Source organism: Anastrepha obliqua, unplaced genomic scaffold (assembly GCF_027943255.1).
Source record: "Anastrepha obliqua isolate idAnaObli1 unplaced genomic scaffold, idAnaObli1_1.0 ptg000012l, whole genome shotgun sequence".
Taxonomy (NCBI): domain Eukaryota; kingdom Metazoa; phylum Arthropoda; class Insecta; order Diptera; family Tephritidae; genus Anastrepha; species Anastrepha obliqua.
This window is the reverse complement of record NW_026562179.1, coordinates 7,860,962-7,870,082: the sequence shown is the minus strand read 5'-3', so window position 1 is coordinate 7,870,082 and position 9,121 is coordinate 7,860,962. Positions and strand designations below refer to the sequence as shown.

Here is a 9,121-nt window from a genome sequence, read left to right as displayed (position 1 = left end):
GTGTTTGATTAATTGTTGTTTGCTTTTAGTCGTTCGTGAGTTACAGCGTCGCAAACATGCAGCAAAATAAAGAGAAAATACGGCATATTTTACAGTACTACTACGATAAAGGCAAAAATGCATCTCATGCTGCCAATAAAATTTGTGCAGTTTATGGACCCGATACAGTTTCCATTTCCACCGCACAACGATTGTTTCAACGTTTTCGTTCTGGTGCAGAGGTGATCGAAGATGTGCCACGGTCCGGAAGGCCTGTCGTCGAAAATTGCGATAAAATCGCTGAATTGATCGAAAGAGACCGGCATAGTAGCAGCCGTAGCATCGGCCAAGAGCTGGGCATGAGTCATCAAACCGTTATAAACCATTTGAAGAAGCTTGGATTCAAAAAGAAGCTCGATGTATGGGTGCCACACCACTTGACGCAAAAAAACATTTTTGTCCGTATGGATGCATGCGAATCGCTTCTGAATCGCAACAAAATCGACCCGTTTTTGAAGCGGATGGTGACTGGCGATGAAAAGTGGGTCACTTACGACAACGTGAAGCGCAAACGGTTGTGGTCGAAAAGCGGTGAAGCTGCCCAGACGGTGGCCAAGCCTGGATTGACGGCCAGGAAGGTTCTTCTGTGTGTTTGGTGGGATTGGCAGGGAATCATCCACTATGAGCTGCTCCCCTATGGCCAAACGCTCAATTCGGACCTGTACTGCCAACAACTGGACCGCTTGAATGCAGCACTCATGCAGAAGAGGCCATCTTTGATCAACAGAGGCCGAATTGTCTTCCATCAGGACAACGCCAGGCCACACACATCTTTGGTGACGCGCCAGAAGCTCCGGGAGCTCGGATGGGAGGTTCTTTTGCATCCACCGTATAGTCCGGATCTCGCACCAAGTGATTACCACCTATTTCTGTCCATGGCGAACGAGCTTGGTAGTCGGAAGTTGTCCTCAAGAGAGTCCTGTGAAAATTGGCTCTCCGAGTTTTTTGACAATAGGGAAGCGAGCTTCTATAAGAGGAGCATTATGAAATTGGCATCTCGTTGGGAACTCGTCATCGAACAAAACGGCGCATATTTGACTTAAATCGCATTATTATAACCAATTTTATGAACAATTGAAAATTCAATAAAAATATCGCAAGACTTTTTTGACAACCTTATATTATTTTATGACTTAAGATTCAACTTTAATTAACAAGGGAAAGTGTTAAAGTAATAAGTTGCAATATTGTTAGAATTCAAGTTGATTCAGAGATAGTCGCATAGATGGCGCGTCGATGTCGATTCAAGCAACTCAAGACCGCTGGTAACTCTGCCTCTAGCGATGATTTGCATTTTTATATATATATAATTACACTTGAAGCGAACAGAGAAACTCGAAGCTTTGCCATTTTTTATTTTTTACCGAAGAACTTTGTAACGCTATTAAATCAAACAAGAAGAACTTTGTAACGCTATTAAATCAAACAAGAAGAATTTTGTAACGCTATTAAATAAAACAAGAACAACTTTATAAACCAAAAAGGTGGTGGCGTGAGTTTTATTAATTACTCAGAACTAAGTACAACATTAAAGAGTGTTAAGTGTCTTATAAGTAAAAAACCTTTTTTGTGTTTATATAAAGCTTAAAAAATTTATTTTTTACAAAAGTTTTAAAGTGTAAGTGCGTTCATGCAATTTTGCTGCGCCCTTCTGCCTTCAGAATAATATGCTGTTGATATGCCTCGTTTTTGCAGCATATTGTGGAATACTGCGCATGTATAGATGATAGCTGCCGCATTTCTGTGCGAATATCTGAGAACGCGCTGTTTGGATAGTCACCGAAATCGGGATTTCAGGACTCCAAAGGCACGCTCAATTGTGTTCCCTGCTTTTATATGTGTTTTATTGAAAATCTCTTCGCCAGCGGAAGATGGTGTTGCTACTGGTGTTAGTAGCCATGGCTCCAAAGGATAACGTGAATCACCTAAAAGCCATTTAAATACTCCCAAAATGTGTTCCCTGATGTGTTTGATTCTCACCGGCGAAGTTGCCCAAATACCGGCGTCATGACATGATCCTGGGAATCATGCATTGACCTTTTGAAAAATTAGTTCGTCGCTGCAAATCTGGGAATGGGGTTATTAGTTATAAACATTACAAAATGTTGATAAACCAGGACTTATTTTTTATAAACTCACGGCTTCAACATTAATGCTGTAGTATCCCTTGCGATTCATATACTCATGAGGCACTACTCCAGCGATTAAAGATTGCGGGGAAAGTCTTGCAAAATGTGTGCAGTCAATAGCACCTATGACACCTTTTATTCCGAATTTGTTATGGAAACTGCAAATTTTAAGCCGTTGAAATGGTGCAAATGCATATTTTGTACCATGTTCAAAACTTACCCCATCTTTATGCTGTTGTAATGCTCCGCCGCATTGGGAAAACTAATTTCAAAGTAGTTCCACTACCATTTTGCAAATTTGCTCAATACATCTCGATACGCTTGGTTGCCTCATTGCCGAGAAGTGGCAGTTTCCTATAACGCTTTGGTAAGAGCCACTTGCCAGAAAATATAGTACTGAAACAAACTGAAAGTAATATGTTGTAATGCATACCTATATATTTTTATTAATATATCAAGCCCACAAGCTCAAATGGAATTCTCGAATTCCGCTCAAACTTGTCAAGTGGTTTGAGATCTTGACTAAGTTCCCAGCAGAAGGATTTCGGGAATCTAAAAAACCTCCTGAAAACGTCTTCTTCCAGAAGGAATGGGTCTTCCGTGCTGCGAAAACTTGCCAGAATCCGTCTACGCATGTTTATAAAACGTCAACAAGTACACAATTATTCGTGTTCTTAAGAAATTTTTACCCAAAACATATTACTTCGCTTCATTTTCGCGCTTTTTTTGCAATATATATAAAATAATTAATTCCTCTTCCATATTTTTCGTTTTGTGAGCTGCTTAGATTTTTTTTTAGACTAATGACGTGAGATTGCTTACTGAATTGCAACTAGTCTCAAAATCAAATTTCACCACGAATTTTTCAATTAGTGACTTGAGACTGCTTACAGAATTCGGGCATAAATATCATTCGAGAAGGCGGCTTCATGCCGACTTGCAAGGTAAAAGATACAACACACACAACCAATCAATCACACCAACACAATCAATTGCAACACATAACAACTACACATACACCACACACTACACCATCACGCGATCAGAAGCCACACCGTATTCTTCAAAAATAAATCAATTAATTATGCTATTTTAATTGTTCGCCATCACAGATACAAAGACAAATTTATCATTTGCATGGTTCAATGGTGCCAACACCAGATGAACCGCATCAATTTCTGCAAATATATTTCATTTCGTCGCTGGTGGATCAGCTGAATGTGCGGTCCAATATACAGGGAACACAACAGTTAAAGAGACGAATTATTGAACAGTTGCAAATGCATATTTTGTACCATGTTCAAAACTTACCCCATCTTTATGCTGTTGTAATGCTCCGCCGCATTGGGAAAACTAATTTCAAAGTAGTTCCACTACCATTTTGCAAATTTGCTCAATACATCTCGATACGCTTGGTTGCCTCATTGCCGAGAAGTGGCAGTTTCCTATAACGCTTTGGTAAGAGCCACTTGCCAGAAAATATAGTACTGAAACAAACTGAAAGTAATATGTTGTAATGCATACCTATATATTTTTATTAATATATCAAGCCCACAAGCTCAAATGGAATTCTCGAATTCCGCTCAAACTTGTCAAGTGGTTTGAGATCTTGACTAAGTTCCCAGCAGAAGGATTTCGGGAATCTAAAAAACCTCCTGAAAACGTCTTCTTCCAGAAGGAATGGGTCTTCCGTGCTGCGAAAACTTGCCAGAATCCGTCTACGCATGTTTATAAAACGTCAACAAGTACACAATTATTCGTGTTCTTAAGAAATTTTTACCCAAAACATATTACTTCGCTTCATTTTCGCGCTTTTTTTGCAATATATATAAAATAATTAATTCCTCTTCCATATTTTTCGTTTTGTGAGCTGCTTAGATTTTTTTTTAGACTAATGACGTGAGATTGCTTACTGAATTGCAACTAGTCTCAAAATCAAATTTCACCACGAATTTTTCAATTAGTGACTTGAGACTGCTTACAGAATTCGGGCATAAATATCATTCGAGAAGGCGGCTTCATGCCGACTTGCAAGGTAAAAGATACAACACACACAACCAATCAATCACACCAACACAATCAATTGCAACACATAACAACTACACATACACCACACACTACACCATCACGCGATCAGAAGCCACACCGTATTCTTCAAAAATAAATCAATTAATTATGCTATTTTAATTGTTCGCCATCACAGATACAAAGACAAATTTATCATTTGCATGGTTCAATGGTGCCAACACCAGATGAACCGCATCAATTTCTGCAAATATATTTCATTTCGTCGCTGGTGGATCAGCTGAATGTGCGGTCCAATATACAGGGAACACAACAGTTAAAGAGACGAATTATTGAACAGTTGCAAATGCATATTTTGTACCATGTTCAAAACTTACCCCATCTTTATGCTGTTGTAATGCTCCGCCGCATTGGGAAAACTAATTTCAAAGTAGTTCCACTACCATTTTGCAAATTTGCTCAATACATCTCGATACGCTTGGTTGCCTCATTGCCGAGAAGTGGCAGTTTCCTATAACGCTTTGGTAAGAGCCACTTGCCAGAAAATATAGTACTGAAACAAACTGAAAGTAATATGTTGTAATGCATACCTATATATTTTTATTAATATATCAAGCCCACAAGCTCAAATGGAATTCTCGAATTCCGCTCAAACTTGTCAAGTGGTTTGAGATCTTGACTAAGTTCCCAGCAGAAGGATTTCGGGAATCTAAAAAACCTCCTGAAAACGTCTTCTTCCAGAAGGAATGGGTCTTCCGTGCTGCGAAAACTTGCCAGAATCCGTCTACGCATGTTTATAAAACGTCAACAAGTACACAATTATTCATGTTCTTAAGAAATTTTTACCCAAAACATATTACTTCGCTTCATTTTCGCGCTTTTTTTGCAATATATATAAAATAATTAATTCCTCTTCCATATTTTTCGTTTTGTGAGCTGCTTAGATTTTTTTTTAGACTAATGACGTGAGATTGCTTACTGAATTGCAACTAGTCTCAAAATCAAATTTCACCACGAATTTTTAAATTAGTGACTTGAGACTGCTTACAGAATTCGGGCATAAATATCATTCGAGAAGGCGGCTTCATGCCGACTTGCAAGGTAAAAGATACAACACACACAACCAATCAATCACACCAACACAATCAATTGCAACACATAACAACTACACATACACCACACACTACACCATCACGCGATCAGAAGCCACACCGTATTCTTCAAAAATAAATCAATTAATTATGCTATTTTAATTGTTCGCCATCACAGATACAAAGACAAATTTATCATTTGCATGGTTCAATGGTGCCAACACCAGATGAACCGCATCAATTTCTGCAAATATATTTCATTTCGTCGCTGGTGGATCAGCTGAATGTGCGGTCCAATATACAGGGAACACAACAGTTAAAGAGACGAATTATTGAACAGTTGCAAATGCATATTTTGTACCATGTTCAAAACTTACCCCATCTTTATGCTGTTGTAATGCTCCGCCGCATTGGGAAAACTAATTTCAAAGTAGTTCCACTACCATTTTGCAAATTTGCTCAATACATCTCGATACGCTTGGTTGCCTCATTGCCGAGAAGTGGCAGTTTCCTATAACGCTTTGGTAAGAGCCACTTGCCAGAAAATATAGTACTGAAACAAACTGAAAGTAATATGTTGTAATGCATACCTATATATTTTTATTAATATATCAAGCCCACAAGCTCAAATGGAATTCTCGAATTCCGCTCAAACTTGTCAAGTGGTTTGAGATCTTGACTAAGTTCCCAGCAGAAGGATTTCGGGAATCTAAAAAACCTCCTGAAAACGTCTTCTTCCAGAAGGAATGGGTCTTCCGTGCTGCGAAAACTTGCCAGAATCCGTCTACGCATGTTTATAAAACGTCAACAAGTACACAATTATTCGTGTTCTTAAGAAATTTTTACCCAAAACATATTACTTCGCTTCATTTTCGCGCTTTTTTTGCAATATATATAAAATAATTAATTCCTCTTCCATATTTTTCGTTTTGTGAGCTGCTTAGATTTTTTTTTAGACTAATGACGTGAGATTGCTTACTGAATTGCAACTAGTCTCAAAATCAAATTTCACCACGAATTTTTCAATTAGTGACTTGAGACTGCTTACAGAATTCGGGCATAAATATCATTCGAGAAGGCGGCTTCATGCCGACTTGCAAGGTAAAAGATACAACACACACAACCAATCAATCACACCAACACAATCAATTGCAACACATAACAACTACACATACACCACACACTACACCATCACGCGATCAGAAGCCACACCGTATTCTTCAAAAATAAATCAATTAATTATGCTATTTTAATTGTTCGCCATCACAGATACAAAGACAAATTTATCATTTGCATGGTTCAATGGTGCCAACACCAGATGAACCGCATCAATTTCTGCAAATATATTTCATTTCGTCGCTGGTGGATCAGCTGAATGTGCGGTCCAATATACAGGGAACACAACAGTTAAAGAGACGAATTATTGAACAGTTGCAAATGCATATTTTGTACCATGTTCAAAACTTACCCCATCTTTATGCTGTTGTAATGCTCCGCCGCATTGGGAAAACTAATTTCAAAGTAGTTCCACTACCATTTTGCAAATTTGCTCAATACATCTCGATACGCTTGGTTGCCTCATTGCCGAGAAGTGGCAGTTTCCTATAACGCTTTGGTAAGAGCCACTTGCCAGAAAATATAGTACTGAAACAAACTGAAAGTAATATGTTGTAATGCATACCTATATATTTTTATTAATATATCAAGCCCACAAGCTCAAATGGAATTCTCGAATTCCGCTCAAACTTGTCAAGTGGTTTGAGATCTTGACTAAGTTCCCAGCAGAAGGATTTCGGGAATCTAAAAAACCTCCTGAAAACGTCTTCTTCCAGAAGGAATGGGTCTTCCGTGCTGCGAAAACTTGCCAGAATCCGTCTACGCATGTTTATAAAACGTCAACAAGTACACAATTATTCGTGTTCTTAAGAAATTTTTACCCAAAACATATTACTTCGCTTCATTTTCGCGCTTTTTTTGCAATATATATAAAATAATTAATTCCTCTTCCATATTTTTCGTTTTGTGAGCTGCTTAGATTTTTTTTTAGACTAATGACGTGAGATTGCTTACTGAATTGCAACTAGTCTCAAAATCAAATTTCACCACGAATTTTTCAATTAGTGACTTGAGACTGCTTACAGAATTCGGGCATAAATATCATTCGAGAAGGCGGCTTCATGCCGACTTGCAAGGTAAAAGATACAACACACACAACCAATCAATCACACCAACACAATCAATTGCAACACATAACAACTACACATACACCACACACTACACCATCACGCGATCAGAAGCCACACCGTATTCTTCAAAAATAAATCAATTAATTATGCTATTTTAATTGTTCGCCATCACAGATACAAAGACAAATTTATCATTTGCATGGTTCAATGGTGCCAACACCAGATGAACCGCATCAATTTCTGCAAATATATTTCATTTCGTCGCTGGTGGATCAGCTGAATGTGCGGTCCAATATACAGGGAACACAACAGTTAAAGAGACGAATTATTGAACAGTTGCAAATGCATATTTTGTACCATGTTCAAAACTTACCCCATCTTTATGCTGTTGTAATGCTCCGCCGCATTGGGAAAACTAATTTCAAAGTAGTTCCACTACCATTTTGCAAATTTGCTCAATACATCTCGATACGCTTGGTTGCCTCATTGCCGAGAAGTGGCAGTTTCCTATAACGCTTTGGTAAGAGCCACTTGCCAGAAAATATAGTACTGAAACAAACTGAAAGTAATATGTTGTAATGCATACCTATATATTTTTATTAATATATCAAGCCCACAAGCTCAAATGGAATTCTCGAATTCCGCTCAAACTTGTCAAGTGGTTTGAGATCTTGACTAAGTTCCCAGCAGAAGGATTTCGGGAATCTAAAAAACCTCCTGAAAACGTCTTCTTCCAGAAGGAATGGGTCTTCCGTGCTGCGAAAACTTGCCAGAATCCGTCTACGCATGTTTATAAAACGTCAACAAGTACACAATTATTCGTGTTCTTAAGAAATTTTTACCCAAAACATATTACTTCGCTTCATTTTCGCGCTTTTTTTGCAATATATATAAAATAATTAATTCCTCTTCCATATTTTTCGTTTTGTGAGCTGCTTAGATTTTTTTTTAGACTAATGACGTGAGATTGCTTACTGAATTGCAACTAGTCTCAAAATCAAATTTCACCACGAATTTTTAAATTAGTGACTTGAGACTGCTTACAGAATTCGGGCATAAATATCATTCGAGAAGGCGGCTTCATGCCGACTTGCAAGGTAAAAGATACAACACACACAACCAATCAATCACACCAACACAATCAATTGCAACACATAACAACTACACATACACCACACACTACACCATCACGCGATCAGAAGCCACACCGTATTCTTCAAAAATAAATCAATTAATTATGCTATTTTAATTGTTCGCCATCACAGATACAAAGACAAATTTATCATTTGCATGGTTCAATGGTGCCAACACCAGATGAACCGCATCAATTTCTGCAAATATATTTCATTTCGTCGCTGGTGGATCAGCTGAATGTGCGGTCCAATATACAGGGAACACAACAGTTAAAGAGACGAATTATTGAACAGTTGCAAATGCATATTTTGTACCATGTTCAAAACTTACCCCATCTTTATGCTGTTGTAATGCTCCGCCGCATTGGGAAAACTAATTTCAAAGTAGTTCCACTACCATTTTGCAAATTTGCTCAATACATCTCGATACGCTTGGTTGCCTCATTGCCGAGAAGTGGCAGTTTCCTATAACGCTTTGGTAAGAGCCACTTGCCAGAAAATATAGTACTGAAACAAAC

General features: G+C 38.1%; 1 pseudogene; it reads right to left on the bottom strand.

The window, feature by feature from the left end:
* Window positions 1-1,650: 1,650 nt before the first annotated feature.
* On the bottom strand, window positions 1,651-4,021 carry LOC129251375 (putative nuclease HARBI1; annotated as a pseudogene).
* Window positions 4,022-9,121: the final 5,100 nt, after the last annotated feature.